Source organism: Lactuca virosa, chromosome 1 (genome assembly GCF_052849685.1).
Source record: "Lactuca virosa cultivar CGN04683 chromosome 1, Lactuca_virosa_CGN04683_v6, whole genome shotgun sequence".
In the NCBI taxonomy this organism is placed as follows: Eukaryota; Viridiplantae; Streptophyta; class Magnoliopsida; order Asterales; family Asteraceae; genus Lactuca; species Lactuca virosa.
The window spans coordinates 236,454,817-236,474,226 of record NC_136426.1 but is presented as its reverse complement, the minus strand read 5'-3'; positions in this window follow the sequence as shown (position 1 = coordinate 236,474,226).

Below are 19,410 nucleotides of genomic sequence, written 5' to 3'. Positions count from 1 at the left end.
GACTATGCACAAAAGTCACAGAGACTTGGCAACAAACATTACAAAGTATTCCAATGGAGAGCAATTCCACAGAAAATGAATTCTCACATTCAAAGTACATTCCTTTGAACATCCTTCTTGCATTAAGTTTTCTAATCTTACACAGATTTAAAGAATGACTTCCACTTATGAAACATTTCCATATTCCCATTTTGACTATCAGTTCTAAACAAGAGTTGCCTCTTTTCAGAATATGTCAATATGGTCCTTTCCGAAATTTACACCATACTTCCAAGTGTCCATGAGCAACCAATCTTTGGTAAACCTCAGATTGTCCTCGACAATTGCTTAATCATTTTAGTCATATCCACTTCTAGTCCTTTTCCCTCTTAATGCCTTAGGCATTTGGAAAATTTAGAACAGATGAATATTACAGCACATATAATCGATCCCATATCTGAAGCATATGGGAAATGATTCATGATGTCTCACATAAAAACATGATACTAGACCAATCTTTTGCTATAATATTTCTATTTCTATTTGCCATGTTCTCATAATTCGAAATATGAAAAGGGATACCGTAATCATAGTTGAATTTTTGAGAACGCAATTAACATTTCCATATAAAGAATTTCCTTATGTTGAACCATTCCAACATAACATTCATATATATACTTGACTAAATTTGATTAAAATCTCAATCTAAGCTTTTAGAATTGAAATGAAGTATGAATTCCTCTCCCTTAATTATAGCAAAACAACTTTTCAAACCCTGCAACTTGCAAATTGAAACTTTTGTTTTCTATAATTAACATTGCTAACTCGCAACATTCATCATAATTGATTATGCTCCCACTAGAATAATAATCATTGCTTTTACTAGCATAACATTCATGCTCCCACTAGCTTTGACATGTACCCAGAAATCAGCTGGACTTCTAGAAATTAATACTTATTGAATTTCATTACCAAAGTTCAGATTTCTGATACGAGATGCTTTGATAAGGCTTTATCTAGGCTTCTTGAACTCATACACCTTTCCTTAGACAGCTCACATGTGTGTATAAACAATTTAAGAACTTACAATAAAAAGTCTCAAATGTTTAGACTTTTTGCCATTCCTCACAATTCGAATTATGAAAAGGTATGTTGTAATCATAATCAAATTTGAGAATGCAAATATCATAATTGCTATCTTCTTAAAAATCTATTTAGTGAAAGAGTTTCCTCACCATCATTTTCATGAGTCGGAGAGAAACCTTATGACACTTAGATTTTATGGTGTATGTGTTCCTATCCATGTGAATTTGTCAAACCATAATCAAAAGAAAAGGTTAGTGACAAATCCAAACTCATATGGATTGAACTTGTTCAATCTTAATTTCTTGCTACCTGGCAGCACAAGGGCCTACCATGTCTTCCAAGTTGTTATGCAAGCAGCTATAGAACTCACATGCATATTCAACTTTAACTGGAATGGGCACAAAAACAAGAATATGTCAACACGATAGGTTACAAACCTCAAGTCGTGTGCTAGTGATAAACAATAGGTTTTCTTCTTGATTAGTTCTTGAAACTTGTCAATATATAAGATTCTCTGTCAAGAACCATTCCTTGACAAAACCAATATTCAAGAGTTAGTGCGGATTCTTATCAAGACAAACACTTCACATAATTGGCCTTAGTTGGCATTTGTTCTATCCAAAACATCACAACTTACCAATTTCAAATGTACAAGAGTAGAATGCATTTTACTCTACATTTGACAAGTGTTATAAACCTTTCTTAAGATTATTTCACTCGAGTTACAATATTGGAGTATGACTCTAAGACTTGTTTTGGAACGAAGTATGACTCATCTTCTTGATTTAACCATTTCAAAAATTCACGATTCCTCTTCTTAGCCAAACAAATGCACCAAGATATCCATAGAGGATCAATTGTGACATGGTTTTCATAATCATTAAGATGATCATAAAACATGATACTGAAGTACTCTCCCATCTTTTCAAATTGGAGAAACTTTTATCTTTCTGCCTAATTTGATTCTTCTCATTCGTCTTGCCATACATTGAAACTTTTCCAATGTTCCAGAATTACACTTAAACTTGTAAGCATAACCATATTTACTAAACTTTAGTAAATCATGACGAATAGTCTTATCGGTCTTTGTGGTGGACTTGACCAGTATACAACCAAGTGTACCTGATCCCTAGTCCTTCACTTGACTCACATATACATGTGAACAAGGAATTAGTATTAATTTCCCAAAGATGAAAATTCTCATTCAACACACAAGTTACATGATTCCAAGTTTCTATCCAACTGAAACTTGGGTGATGAGAATCTTTCCTTATTCGGCAAATTCTCGACACTTCCACAAACGAAAGAATCAAATCCATTTTCCACTACTGCTATCAATGGAATCATATAAACAACAACTTGCATAAATCCCATTGTAAGGATACTTAAAATAAATAAAATCAAAAATTTTCTTTTATTTTAAAATTGCGGAAAAACTTATCCTTACAATGAAAATACATATGAAAACTATGTTGTTATCCATTCCTAAGCAATCATAACTCTTTGCAGCAGCTCAAAATTCTGATCTTCAGATCATGCGATCGAAATCCATCTCTTCATGATCACAATTAGCTTATTCTTCCTTTAAGCTTCCTTTCTTTTCTTCGATTCTACAAAACATCAAAATGAGGCCTAGTCACATCATGTAATAAGAATCTCCAAATAGGAACTTAATAGAGTTAGATAGTGGACTTTACCAGAAGCATAGTCAATTTTTTTTTACTTTTACCATCCTAGTGAATTTTCAGGAAAATAGGGCAGCTTCGCAACCAATGCCCCTTCTTTTGGAAATAGAAACATATGGACTCTTTAGTAATGGTACAGGAGACTATCTCAGACTTAGCCTTTCTCTTTACCATTTGGTCAACCAGGTTGACTATGGCCGATCCCTTTCCATTGGGAAGAGAAGACTTTTCTGGACTTCTAATGTTTCCATTGTCAATGTCCATGTATGTTTGGGAAGTAGATCTTCCAATCAAATTTGCTTTACCAGTACTCCAAATCATTGCTGATTCAGCAGCAACAAGCAAACAGGTAAGATCATTAAGGGTCATGTTGTGGTCTGTCACATAGTAGTCCTTAATGAACTCATTATATGACTCGAAAAGTGATTGAAGAACCCAGTCAACAGTCAACTTCCTTAAGACTTCGACACCCAACTCTCCCAGTCTGTTAATATGTGACTTCATCTCCAAGACGTGGGTGCACACAGACTTTCCATCTTTGTGTTTTCTTGCCAAAAGGGCTTGAGTGACCTTAAACTTTTCAAGTCTTTGAACTTGTGGGTTAGGGAGAATAATTTGAGGAGGTAGAGGAAGTTAAGTATGATTTCGAGTCCCATTAATGAACGACAAAGGGATTAATCTTTCACCTTGATCGCCATGTGGGATATCATCTTCATTAGGAAAGCTTTTATCCAAAAAGGATAAGGAAGACCATAGTTGTCATAACTAGACATCTATGAGGGAGAAATTCAAGTTCAGTTGATTTAAGTCCTTAATATAACACCGAAATTGAAATATTAAGGCTAGAACCCAACACAATATTTAACAAATTCGGAAGAGGGATGTCGTAATCCTATTGCAAAATATTTGAAGGTAGGTAAATGACAATTTACCAATTTCCACCACGAAAAACGATAAAGGAACTTTAGGTTTTAAGTGAATTGAAATTCCTAGATCCTTTGAGATTCATTGAACAATTCAATGGCATGTTTAGATCTCGATTGTGCCCTTCAAGTTTGTGACTGGGATGCCAAGGATCACAAACAAGGTGTGAATAACCATGCAAATTAGCTTGGTACACCCAATGTTACAACCACCTAATCAGTATGTCGGTTAACCACACACGCTCCATTGATCTATGATTAACATCAAGCTACCATTTTCCACGTATTGTCAGTCCCAGATTAGTATGCCGGTTAACCACACACGCTCCACTAACGACTTAACAAGGTGCAAAGTGCAATTTCATGGGTTAGCACCATATTCACATTTTCCTAAGTAACTAAGATTGGGAATTTATAAGTGTTTAGTTACTTAGTATTTCATTATACTTTTAATGAGAATTTAAATGTCCTGTCAAACCCGTTCGGCTAACGACCCTCCACCAGTCAAGGAAGCGGTGGGTGAGAGTGGACACCCATTAGACTGTCATTTTATAGGCAGTAACCTTAAACCCCCCTTATAGACCGGCTTTGCGAATGAGGCCTACTAACGGTAAGACTGACTTTGTTCTTATACATATATATACATATTAAACCTATAATATTATAATAGTATAAGGATTGAATTTTAAACTTTTAAAATTCTAGGGTTTGGAATTAAATGCTTCAAAACTTAGACTTTTACATTTTACAAATTCCAAAACTTGAGGGCAAGTTTTGTAACTTTCAAAACCTTTTGCAATCCATAACTTAAGAGTTTAATAAAGATTTTATGAAAAGACTCTTGACATTCCATAACTTGAGGACAAGTTATGGAGTTCATAAAAAACCATTTATGAGAAAAAGACTCTTCAAGTTCATAACTTATGACTTTAATGATTTTTTTAAGAGAAAACTTTTCATTTTCCATAACTTGAGCACAAGTTATGGAATTCATCAAAATCCATTTAGATCAAAAATTCTAACAAGAAAAATAATCAATTTGGCTATGAACTAAATTAAACTCATAAGAACAAGACAATTCATATCAAACAAAATTTATGTAATTAGCCTAACCATATAAACTAATATTGTCACACCCCGGAACTGTAATGGCGGAAACGTTCCGGAGCGGAGGACGTCACGCGTAGTATCACAACAATTGTATCATACCAAGCATAGTAAACACAACCAGACATTGAATACATACATGAAAAAGGTTTACATTGTTTTAATACATAGTTTTGTTCATATCAAAAGCAAAATAGAAAGACGCGACTCTAACACTTCGACTTCTCCGAGCTCCTGGAAGTACCTGTCTACTAATTCCCTGAGAATACAAGCAATTTTGAAAGTATATCAGCATAAAGCTGGTGAGTTCATAAGCATTTAGTTTTGGAGGAAAGATGTTCTTTGATCCTTTTTGAAAGCGTTCCTTAAGAAAATCCTATATTTTCTTATAAAAAGCGTGTTTAAAACCCATTCCTTCCATGACTTCCAGATTCGTACCATAGATGTACAATCCTAGGTGTTGTGGAGGGAATATGAATATCTATTAATTACATGTTGAACAATCTGATTTTTGAATAGCCGGGTTATCCCAGGAAAATCCTATATTTTCCCTTAAAGGTTGATAATTGATTATCCATACGCGAGTATCTACCATACTCGGACGGCAGTTTTCTTTTCGAAACTCTGGTTACACCCAGAGGAGTTTATTAGCCGTATTATCGAAATAAAAACTAATAAAATAGGAAGTGAACTAAGACCTAAGGGCGTTACTGAGGCCCTTTAATAATCAAATCGGTTATTACTTTGAGGTTAGTTCACTTGTTTCATTATTACATAAATAAATTCTCGTTACCTAAGTTGTGAGTGCCATAACCGTACTTAGACTGGATAAGGCACGAAACGGGGGCCAATATCTTTTATGACTTTGTCACCCGTGAACCTAACGGTTCCGCTGTAGCTAGCAGCGAGGGTGCGGGATAGTCAGTCCCATATAGATCTATACACAATAGTCACGCTCTCCCTCCAAGAGATTCTGGTTATAAGTCGTAGTCCTCCACTCACGAATCTGATGGAGTGTTACCAAGGACATGTCTCAAACTTAGCCTAACAAATTTACAAGTAATAGTATGAAAATCCTGCTTATGATTTACATGAATCTTTTAGAAAATGTCACATTCTATGATAAGATTTACAAGTTCCTTGCTTTAGTTTTGAAAACTGTTTCTACGAGTTGATTTCTTAATCGATTGGTAAAACTGTTTCTACGAGTTGAGAACTTTTTGTCCGAATTGTCATCATCACTGCTATTCGTTTGACTATCTCGGATATCCACAAATTCAGAATCACAAACTTTCGAAGTTGAAGGTTTGTCAGTGTCAATCTTAACCATCAAATCCTTAAGTTTTTCTTTTCCTTTAGATTTTGATGCAACATTAATGACAGACAACTGAGAACAATCAACATCCTCAATTTCACTAATTTCGCTAATATTGTCAGAGTTATCTTCAATATCGGCAAAATTAGATTGAGAATCAGATGTTGAATTTTCATTCTTTTTCAAAATTTTGATTTGTTCTGATTTTGTCAAAGTATCATTCACAATGTTAACTAATTCATTTGAATCAAGACATTCGTCAATTTTGACAATTCCATAAGCATATCTATCATCAGGAATTTTGTCAAACTCAGCAATATTTTTCTCACAATCATACGAAATATTATCGACCTTCGCTCTCTCATATGCTAGAAAAGGTAATAATTTCCTATGTTGTTCCTTGCTAATATCACACGAATGATGCAATGCAGTTGATTTTCCATATAGACGTTTAGCAAAATTGCAGTAGATATTTCGTTGAGCTAATAAGAGTTTTACATCACTTGACAACGAATCTCGATCACACATAATGTTTGTTATTTGTAATTCTAAACATTCTATCTTGACAACTTTCGAATCTAACTTCTTCTGTGTCTCTAACAACTGATTGCTTAATTTCTTAGCTTCATTGCTAGCAGAAACAACCAAATTATCAAAATAAGCAATAGTATCATCAAAAGCAACAATTTCAGAATCATATGCACTTAAAGTAATATTGAAAGATTGAAGATTACTACGTACCTTAGTTGTCATTGGAGACTTATCAGCAAACTTTGACACAAAGCATCGGCCTGTTACCTCTTCGTCTGAATCTTCCTCCAGCTTCGCATACATGGCCCCATGCGTAGGATTACGCATTTCCTCATCATCGGAGCCCGAAGACCAAATTTGATATGTGCCATCATTCTCCTGTTCACCTTGAGCCACCAAAGACAAATTTTTCGCCTTCGTACGCACCTCTTCCAACCTCTCCACATAATATGCCTCGTCCTTCACTCTATTCTTTTTCTCATCCTTCTTTCGAAGCATGAAATCATTTGCTAGATGATTTTCTCCATTGCAATACTGACAATCCATACCAGAATCTCCTTTCAATTTCTTCTCTTTCTTCTCCTCAGCACCCTTCGCATCATTCTTTTCATACTTCTTTGTCTCTTCTCCTACTGCCTTGTTCACGAAACTTCCTTTTCGCTCACTTTGCTTTACCTTTGGATTAAACGGTTTCTTGAAAAACTTTTTGACTCGGTTGTTTGAGTAAAAAGCAATTGCTTCATCATCCGAATTCATGATAAACCCCTCTTCATCATCAGAATCACCTTTTTCGGCTGTTTCCTTTTCAGACACTTTAGAGACAAGTGCTAATGGACCTCCCAGACTAAGCTTCGACTCTTCTGCCATTTCGTTCACTTCACTTTCGTGAGTTTTCAGTTGATTGTACAAATCATTCAAAGAAGATGTATCGAAACTCTGTTGATTTTTCACCATCATGCTAACACTCCTCCATTCTTGTCATACTCCAAAACTGGAACGGCGGAAACGTTCTGGGGTGGAGGACGTCATGTACAGTATCACAATAATGCATAATAGTAAAGACAAGCAACAACATCCATTGCATTAATATAATAATTGTAATACAAGCGTGTTCTGTACAGTTTGAAAGACACCAAAAGTATAAACAAAATAAAGATGAGTCTTGTATGTGCTCCATCTTTTCAAAAGCTTCATCTGTACCTGTCTACTGATGACCTGAGAATACAAGTTATTTTGAAAGAGTTTATCAGCATAAAGATGGTGAGTTCATAAGTATTTAGTGTCATTGCTTGTATAAAAACGTTTACAACAATGTAGTGTAATAACTGATTTCAATGTTTGTAAATAGTATACTCCCTAGAAAATCCTATATTTTCCAGTAAAAAGTAGTCTTCTACCAAGACTCGATTGTTTGTATATTTGTTCTTTCATAAATGTAAGAATTTTCCCCAGTGAAACTATCAGTATGAAAATATAGTTTTAGACTTCACTCATGTAAGGTGATTTCAAAATAAATGTAATAGGGAAAATAAATGTTTTACCCTTAGCAGTGACACCGTTGGGTATAAAGTGATAAAATACGGACTCCAGGTAGTACTAAATGTACAGTACACCTCGGGGAGCCTAAAGTAATAAAAATGTAGACTCCAGGTGGTATTAAATGAACAATAAGCCTCGGAAAGTCTAAAGTCATGAAAAAGTAGACTCCAGGTGGTATTAAATGAACAATACGCCTCGGAGAGTCTAATTTGCCTTTAGTTCTTAAATGGGTTAATTAAAGGTATGAATGTGAACTCGTATGTAACAATGCTGATCGACGGCTGAATAACTGATGACTCTCCAGGTCATATATAGTGAGGTAACATTTTGTCACCCCTTGGCCTTTCGGCTGGGACTGTAGCTAGCAGTCGGGATGTGGGAGTGTCTGTCCCGTATAGATCTATACACACAATGCCCGCTCTCCCTCCAGGAGACTCTGGTTACACGATGATACCACTGTGAAGTGTCGTATCGAGAAGTAGTATGTCACATTCTTATTATAGAAATCAAAGGTTTGTATAGTATGCCATAGTGTAGTGATGTTTTCTTGTAGTAGTATATAGTATATTCTCTTGTATATTGTATAGCATGTTTTCTTGTATAATGTATAGAGTGTTCTCTTGTAGAGTATATAGTGAGTATTGACTCATAACTGTACTGACTCTGGTAGGTATCATTGTAATAGTAGAGTGAGTAGTAATCCTTAACTATACTTATTATAGTTAAATAGTAATGTTATTTGCATGCCTTTGTTACACAAAGGTACTGAACTGAAGTGAAAACTATTATATCCAACACATATATACATGATATATAACTAAGAATTAAACGACAGTTGGACAAATAACAGAATACCCTAAGTCCACAACCAAACAAGGAACAGGAAGTAAGGTGAGCTATCAGTCCTAAGTCCTTCGAGTCTTACTTATATAAATATATTGGTGTAGATATGGGTTTGAAAATAATGTTAGTTTAAAAGAGTTTGAAAATAGTTTTAGCATTTAAAGAGTTTAATAAAAGGTTTGAAACACTTAAAAATCCATATGTTTAATAGCAAATTGAAAGCAAATAGAAAATCTTTCTGTTTGTTCTAGTTATTAATCACATGTGATTAAAGCAATAACTAGAAATGTTCAACTTGTATCCCCCCCCCCCATAAAAGCATTTAAAATCATTTCAAAGGTTAATTAAGGGGTATGAACTCACCTGCAGTGAGTGGTTTGGATGGAAGTGTCGGGTAGGATGCTAAGTGTCAAGTGAGGACTTGAACACACACACGGATCCTATGTAACATGTAGTGATACATAAATGTATCTAATTAGTCATTTAACAACTAATTAATCAAGTAAAGACATCCTAATTCATGGAAACACTTTGTTTCAAGTGCTAGGAGTGCTAAAGGGTTGCATCTAAGGAGAGTATGGCCTCACATTGGAGTTTACTTCTCATTTGGTAACCCTACATGTGTTTACAGTTTTTGGTCATTTCCCCCATGAGTTTACGGCCGTAAACTCATGGTAAATTGTACCATTGTGTGATTTAAGGTCTTATACCCCTCAAGGAAGTGTTCTAGGTTTGAATCAAAGGCTTAGGAAGGGACTAGGGCTCAAAATGGCTCATCTTTGGAGTTTACGGTCCATGGACCACTTCCTTGGAGTTTACGGTCGTAAATCCATGAGTTTACGGCCATAAACTCATGGTCACTCCTACCATTTCGTGTTTTGGGGTTCCTAGCTCATGCATGCAAGGTTTTAGTCCAATATCCAAGCCCTAGAAGGTGTTAGTGGCACTTAAACACCACTTGATGGTGTTTACGGTTCAAGGAGATCCCTTGACCGTAAACCCATGTGTTCTTGGGGATTTTTTGATGTTTTCCAATGGATTAACAAGTATACTAAGCAAACAACTAGATAGGAGGAGTGTACTTACTTATAGGAAGCTTGTAAGAGTGTTTAAGACCCAAAAACACTAGTGTGTGTTCTTGGTGTTCTTGGTGTTTTGAAGAACACTTGAAGATCTAAGTAAAATGAAGAATTTATGGATGAAATGATGTATAACAACTAGATGAAAGGTTATAACAACAAATCAAGAGGAGAAACACTTACACTTTTGGAAGATTTGAAAGATGATCTTATGATAGTTGAGAGAGAATGGAGGGAGTTCTTGGGTTTGAAAGTTGGAGAATGAAGGAATGAAGAGTAAACTCATGCTATATGCATGAGTTCATGGCCAAGAGGAGTTTACGGCCCAAACTCCCCAAGTTTGGCCGTAAACACCTTGTTATGGTGTTAAATGTTTACTTGTTACACCTCACTCCTAAACGATACTTCCTTTTATTTATTCGTTTGACGAATTTAAAATAAAACACCCAAACGGACTTAAAACCGGCCAAAAATGTACTGAAATGAATTTGACTAACAATAGTAGTGTTTGACTGTAGAGTTTATACAAATGAAAATTTCGGGTTGTCACAATTCTTTACGGAGTCCCATAACAAAAGTGAGATTGAATTCCATAGCAGACCTCGTGATTCCATAACGATTGCATTTGTAAATCAGCTCGTTCAGCCTATCATAGTAACTTTCAATCATTTCACCATCTTTTTGCTTGAAATCCTTCAATTCAATCAAACATTGCTTAACTGAATTGATTTTTGTCTTCTCTCTACCTTGAAACTTTTCTTTGAGATTATTCCAGATGTCCTTTGCAGTTGTACAACTTCTGACATAGTTATACACAACTGAAGGCAATGCACCACATAACTCCCTTATGCATCGTTTTTCAAGTTTCTTCATTCGAACATTTTGATCTTCCACACTCGTAGTACCAGACGACGATCCAATTGGTTGAAGATTCGTCGGAAGAGTAACATTCCCTGAGATGCAAGATCAAATCTCTTCATCGATTCCATTCAAGTAATCTTGCATACGATCAGACCACTGATCATAGTATTCCGAAATGAGCATAGGAATCTTAGTTGAAGATCCGAGCATATGAGAGTATGAAGTCATCGAGTTGAGATTGAAGTTCGCCATTGATGTACGGAAGAAGATTTTTGAGAGTTTTTGAGAAATCAAAGAGAATTTGAAAGCAAATTGCTGAATTGAACAGAAATATCAAGTAGAATACTCGATTCAACAAATCAGTAGCAGAATCAAATCACAACTGAAGATCTAGAACGCTTTTTCACGTCAAAAGGTGCGGAACTTTTTGAACCAGAAATTTGATTCAAAAACCTTTTGAATCAGAGTGAAAATTAGATTTCAGATCATGATTCCTGCTCTGATACCAATTGATGAGGTGTGGAATGAAGTATGAATCAAATCAGAGTTATACGAATATAGATTGAACACACGATGTAAATATGATCTGGTTTCAGCTCTATTATGCTTTCACTGTTACAGAGAGTATCTAGACAAGTTCATACAAAGACTCTTTTCTAACTCTAAGTAATGTCCCTATTTATAGGAAACATGAAAGCACACAAAAAATTACAAGGACTAAATAGTACGCTTCGTTACATAAAATGCCTTGTAAAATAAACTTATGACTTCGACATATTACAACAGGTCTTCGACCCTTACACACAAGTAGGGTTACACCATGTAAACCCTAATTGTCATGGCTTTCCATATTCCATGATCCATGGGTTTGTAACCTCCATGGACTATCCATGGAGCACCTTATGGGTTTTAACCCAATCCATACAAACCATGGATCATTAGCCCACTATACAAGAATAGATTATTTACACAATCAACCCCATATATTTAATTAGTCTCTTTTTGATCACTTAATTAATTCAAGATTAATTCTTTGATCAATACTAATTAAATAATATTATTAATATATTAGTACTTATAATATATTAATAAACCTTAAGTGTCCTTTCTCTCATTTTGGTCTATCCAAGTATTGCAATGCCATGCAACCCAAATGGACCATGCCGGGTCGGGTCAAATACATACCAAATATAGTTATGGACTTAGACACTATATCCAATAGGCCTCTGCTAGTTCCTTGTTGTTGGTTGAACAAATCTCCGATTCGGGGTAAGGGGTATCGATCCTTGAGGATGGGTTTGTTTGGCTTATTCATAGTCGGTGGTGCCTATGGTAGTTTCATCTTTCTTCCTTATGAGTTAGATAGGTGCTTCTTGTGGTTAGGGATTGGGTCTGATGTTTCCTTTATCTATTATGTCGATCTTGCGATCAGACACTATGTGTTCCTGTGACCATGCTAAGTGGTATCGGTTGTTTGGTTATTAGGATGGTTCCAGGAGTCGGGGTGACTCTATCTCCGCTTAGTACTTGGTTGAGGTTTCCAAAGGGATTCTTGGGAATCTCTGGAGGGAGGTTGGAAGCCTTTCGGATTCCCTTGATGCCTTTTGCTTCTTCATTTTTCATCCTTATTGGGGCTAGGGAAGGGTGTGGTATTTCTTACACCAGGACTTAGGTGTCTCGTAAGTACCTGTAGTTGATTTCAAGTGAGTTTACTCGTATAATATTAACGTACTGGTGTTAATTGTGTCAACCTACATCCCCATGATGCAGTTATGGTATTAAGTGGAAACATATATTGCATGACGTTAAGTCTGTCAAAATAGCACATAGTTAGCAGTATAGTTAGCGGATTTGGTTGTATGGATTCTTGGAGGGCGTACTCCTCTTGATTTACTACTACTGGTTGCGATTAAAGGCATTATGAACCTAAGGCGAGTAGTGAGGTGATCCTCTTTTGGCGCACAAAGTGCTTGGCCATTTCACTTAAACTATGGGTGCCCTTTTTGTGTTCCTTGCGCTGCTAAGGCTGTCCTAGCCTTGATTGCTATGAGTTGTGGTCTCCAAATGACCATTTCCTCGTTCAAAGAGTGTAGATGGTCTGCATAGTTTTCTGGTCCTACTCGTGGGTTTTGCAAGGCATTTGGAATGGCGTTCTTGTTACTTGTGGGGGATCGGATTTACATTGTTGCATACTGGGCTTTGCTTACGGTCTCCATTACTCCATGAAAGAGAGTTGGAAGCCAGGAGTTAATTCGGGTTACTCGTGGCCCATACGGAGGCGATGCTTGATTCGTAAGGGTGTTGGCTATCGGAGTTCGATGCACGTCGATTGTGGATCGGGGTGTCTTTCATGAAGGTACGCCCTAAATTGGATAGGAGCCAATTTATCAACTTGTTTTTGCATGGGTATCATTTTGTTTCTAGGTATGTCTATTCCAGGAGTACCTATATGGGGTGTTTATGTATCTGGGAAGAGAAAGGTGAAAGGGTCTCTGATCTACTATCAATTGGGTAGAGCTTCGCCAAGGGTTTCCTTGGCGCTTTTATCCTTGTTGGGTTCTTAGTCGGAATCCTCCCTTTCACGATTCATCTCTTCGTATTCCTTAAGATCCACTTCTGGATTTTCCTCTTGGACTTCTTTCGGTCTCTCCTTGCCCTATCCGCAATTCACCGTGATATGGTAGTAGAAGTCTTGGCGAGGAATTTCAACTGCGTTGTTTGTGCGAGAATCGAGGTACGAGATATACGGGGAAAGTTTTAGGTGTGGGAGGGGTTTATAGTATCCTAAAATACTCCTATAGTATTTTAAACTTGATGTTCGATTCTAGTATTCTCTTGTACTCATAGTTGGTAGGTTTTAGGTTTGTTGCAACACCACCATCACTCCTAAGCACATGTTGGTCATATCTCAAATAAATATAGTTGATCAGTCTATATTTATCCCAGATATGATTACATACTGCCTAGGTTTGACTATAGCGTTCAACCTTTAGTTACTTTTGCTTTTTTCTTGTTATGATACTGTGTTAGTAGATATGTATACTTTTATAAAATACCAATCTGTCACACCCCCGGACCAGACGGCGGAAACGTCCGGAGGCGGGTGACTTCATTGTGCAGTATCATAACAACTGAATATAAATGAAACAGAGCAATCCAAACATCATACATTGAGATAACAAACTTACATTGTTTACATATGGTATTTGTTCTTCGAATTACACAAAAGAGATATAAGCAGAAAATTCCAAACTACAGCTAAATAGTCCTGCATCCGCGTCCCTTGTTACCTGCTTACTAGATCCCTGAGAATACAAGTCGTTTTGAAAAGCGTCAACTAAGAAGTTGGTGAGTTCATAAGCATTTTGGTATAAAATCGTTTACAGTTGTTTAGAATCGTTCTTATTGTACTTTCAGAAAATCCGATATTTTCTATGAAATCGTTTGAAGCCTTGCTTTAAAAATCATGGGTATATGTGTGCATGTCATTACTTTTGTTCATCATTATAAGGAGTGATTATGAAAAGTAGTGTAACTTGTAAAGGCGCTGTGTTCGAGAATAGTTCTTTTGTGTAGTAATAGTCAACTGTTTCCAGAAAATCCCCTAATTTCAAAAAGAGAATTTAGTTGAAAATCTTGTTTTTCTTATCGAGTAAAATTGAGTGTGCGTTCTAGTTTATCGTTATCGAAATCGTATATAATCGTTTTCTCCAGAAAATCCTATATTTTCTGCAATAAAATATTTGTAGGTTTTGTTTCCAACTATGTACACTTGCATATGTGTGTGTTAGTTTATCGTTTTCAAAATCGTTTACAAACGTTTTCCATAAAGTCCTACGTTTTTTTATTTGTAAAATAGCAGTATTAAGACTCTATACTTGTTAGGTGAAAGAATCAACATGGCAATTGTGGACATTCTACGCGACGAAAAAGGACAGTCAACGCAACAAATGCGGACCATCACTTATCATGTGTAGGACAGTCAACACAACGTGCCAAAATTTATTTATGAGGTTTTTCCTTGCATAAATTTGTAGATGACATAACATATTCTAGTGAGTCGTTATAACCATACTAATATGACGGAAGCCTGTTTTGACGTTTCTCAGGCGCCCTCGTTTTGGAAATGACATTTGTCACCCTAGACTGGCCGGTCTAGCTGTAGCGAACAGCGAAGGTGCGGGGTGTCAACCCTGTATAGATCTATACATAAATTCTCGCTCTCCCTCCAGGAGACTCTGGCTATAACTCCTTATAGGACTTTAGACGTACACTAATATTTTTATATTTAGGTACTTTTGAGATTTGTCTGACTAGAATATTAACAACCTTTTGAGCAATCGCTTGAGATCCATTATTCGTTAGGTAACTAATGAATTTCGTACTCATTGAATATAAATATCGTTCTCGTTCCATATCGTTTATTGTGCTTGTTACTGGGTGCTCGTGTTCGTTCCATTTCGTTTATTGAAAAATAAGCCATTTTAGTCAAGAGAAAAAGTGTCACATTATAATTTGTGTAAATTTATAACTGCAGGTTATGACACGCATTCTCTGTTTTATGCATATAGAACATTACTTATATTCTTGAAGGTTTTATGACAACAGTTTATGACATACAAATATTTTTGTCATGAAAACTCTGTTTTCGTATATTTTCCTTGATAAAATTATTTATATTAAATAATTATAAATAATCACAAATAGTTTGTTAATATGGTAAAAAGTCATGAGTATGACATAATATTCCAAGATAACCCTTGTATTTATGTTTGGCCAAAAATGATCCAAAATATTATTATTTCCATACTTTAATCATTTTCAAAATATTTTGTCCAACAACTTGTTTAAGCAAATATTAAAGCAATTCCTTATAGTTGTTGTTATAAAAATTTCGTGACTTAAGCTTGGTAACATACTAGTTCTTGATTTCCAAACGTGATTTGTGAGATATAATCCAAACTCTTGAGACTTAACCAAAATCTCGAGTTTTTGGACTATTTATAAGAGTTTTCATACTTAAACACATGTAAGATGGCATGCATACACAATAAGCAAATAAGTCATGATTTACACAAGACTTTGACTTGTATTCTCCCCCAAAAACAATAGAAATCTCGAAAAAGTAGGGGTATGAAGCTCACCTTGAGTTGGTTGATGAGTTGTTTGGAGTGAAGATTTCAAGCTTAAACTTTTGGCTGAGATGAGTAACTCCTCTGGGAAGAATGTTGTCCTAAGGTTGATTATCACATATTATTATGAGTAAAATAATATGGATTCATCTTGAAAATTATATAAAATCTTAGATGAGTGGAGAACTTACTTTTAAAAAAAAAACTCCAGGGAAGATTTGAGAAACTTTGCTTTCAGCAAGATCCTTAACTTTGCTCTTGGGAGGAGTATTTGAGAGAATGTGAGAGAAGTGAAAGAAGAGGAACTTAAAACTCTTTCACTGACGTTGCTTTAACATAATAGGAGAAAAAAAAAAGGGGGGGGGGGGGGGGGAAACTTAGATGCATGGAAATCTGATGGTCCAAGCATTGATATTTGGTGGGTAAAGCATTGGATACCGTGATTTGCATGGGAAATGGAAGATTAATCACAAGGTCAAACCTCTTTGTCCTTATCTTGATTTTAGGATAGGATCTTTATAAATCCTAAATTTTATTTTATGTAAATATGATTTAAATAATCAAATTTGGCATAAAATAGAGGTTTTAGTGGTCTAAGTTACGAAAAATACGAGTTTGGTGGAATTCCCGATGTCAAAATACCCCAAAATGGAGAAAAGGTCCGAAATAGTCCAAAATCCGAAGCTAAAAGGTAAATTCCGGAGTCATATGGTGAATTCCGAGGCTACTTCTCAAATTCCAGAGTGGAGGGTTAGGTCTGCGAGGTTCCGAAGTGGTTGACAAGGAAGTTCCGGAGTCAACATGCGAGTTCCGAAGCTCTTTGCTATGTTCCGGAGCACTTCCCTCGGATCCGGAGTCAGGAGCGAAGCCAGCAGTCCGGACCGGCTAGAAATTCCGGAGTAGCGAGATCTTCCGGAGTAGCGAGAATGTCCGAAGCAAGAGGAGTTCCGAAGTGACTAAGGCATTCCGGACCAGGAGGGTTCCGGACCAAGAGTGTTCCGGACCAAAAGGGTCCGTTTGGGTTTTCTCCTTCGGTTTTGGGTTGTTTTCGACTGAGGAAGGTATATAGAGAGATTTGGGAGAGGTTTCACATACTTGGAGAGATTTGGGAGAGATTTCACATACTTGGAGAGATTTGGGAGAGATTTCACATACTTGGAGAGATTTGGGAGAGATTTCACATACTTGGAGAGATTTGGGAGAGATTTCACATACTTGGAGAGATTTGGGAGAGATTTCACATACCTGGGGAGATTTGGGAGAGATTTTACATACTTGGAGAGATTTGGGAGAGATCTCACATACTTGGAGAGATTTGGGAGAGATTTCACATACTTGGAGAGATTTGCATTCTAACTTTACATGGTCCATTAGGAATCATATAGTACACTTTTAATGTGTTAGCACAAGCCACACAATAGTTATTGCTTTCATGAGGACAGAATTTCCTAGCCAAAATGCTAGTTGTGACAATTAATAAATTGTGCTCGTCGAATTTCACTCTTATTTCCGCCGCGTCTTTTGCTTTCGCCTCAACCTCCTCCGCATGCCTTGCAGCGCGCCTCACTTTGTTGCGTCCGGGCGGTCGTCGTGGTGAGGATATGCCCTCGATATCATCCGGGATCTCATCGTTGTCGGGGTTTAGGTCGTTGTGAGTCCGTTCGTCCGACACGTCGACCGAGCTCGAATTGCGAGACCTTTTGGATTGAACCTCCGACAATGTAGGCGTTTTATTCCACTTTGGATCCGCTCGCAACAACTCCCATGATTTTTCAAACTCGAAAACGTGTCCTATTTCGAATCGATATTGTTCTTTTGCGGCTTTGAACAAATCGAAGTCGTTGGTTCCGCTTTGTCGTTGTGCCTCAACCCGGTTGTAAATACCGTTGAATTTGCTGCACAACTTAGTTATTTGACCCCATTTGCTGCTCAACATGTCATTGTTGTCATACGGTTTTTTCTTCAAAATAGCGTGAAACTTGTCGCGCACCGCCCCCAATATGCTCCTTTCTTCATTCCATTTATGCGGAGTTCGTCTTTTGAAGTAGTACACCAAGCCGCCATCAAAGCATATTCCTCCTCCGGTGTCCACCATTGTGGAACGTCTGCATTTTCTGTTTCAACCGCTATCAATTTCCCTTTCGATTTTCCTTTCCCTTTCCCTCTCCTACTACCTCCCGCTTCCACTTCAACCGATGGTTGTGTTGTAGGTGGTGGTTGGTTGGTTGTTTGTTGCGTCGAAGCAAAAGTAGGGAAAAGATTTTGTTATAAATTTGGGTTCTAACCAAATAGATTTTGTTGAAGGTATGGTGAGTTGGGAAATTGCAGTGGTGGTGAAACGGGATTGAAAGCGACGCCTTGGTATGAGATTTGTGGTGATCCTTGAGACGATAAAAGGTTGAAATAATTTTCAGAACCCGCAAATCCGAGATGCGATGTTGTGTTTGGTTGTATGTTTGGGTTTGATGATGGAGGGGGGGGGGGGGGTCTTTGGGTTTTGCTCCATTTTTTTAAAATTTGAAGAAAATATGTGTATAAGATATAGAGAGAATGAGAGAAGTTAAAAAAAAAATTAGTTAAAAGTAGTATTTATATAGATAAAAAAAGTAAAAGTTATTTATTTATTTATTTATTTACATTTTGACCGTTTGCAACGGTCTCCAATACACCTAACGTTCAAATTCATCGCGTTTCAATCGGTCGTAACGCCCACGAGTTCCGCCATAACGAGAAGCAACGAGAAGGGGGGGGGGGGTGTTCCCCGTTACCGTTATGGCGTGTCCACGTCACCCGTAACGAGAAAAATTAGACCCATACCGTCTCGTCTTAGAAATTAACGGACAAAATTGAAAGAATAGTCTACTAAACAAAATTTAAATCTAATTAAGTGGTGTTTCCAATAAAATTATGGCGGCATGGCTCTATGTGCTTTTTCAAAAGCAAAATGATTTTTTTTATTAAAAAAATGGCAGTAAACTTTTTGCGGTAAAAAGTTATAGTGGGTTTTTAGGTGGAGTAAATAAATTCCATGAATTATATATATATATATATATATATATATATATATATATATATATATATATATATATATATATATATATATATATAAATGATTTTTTTTTATAAAAAAATGGCAGTAAACTTTTTGCGGTAAAAAGTTATAGTGGGTTTTTAGGTGGAGTAATTAAATTCCATGAATTATATAATTCCATGAATTATATATATATATATATATATATATATATATATATATATATATATATATATATATATATATATATAGGGAAGAGTTATTTGGAAAAGAAAAAAAACCCTAAAAATGCATAAAAA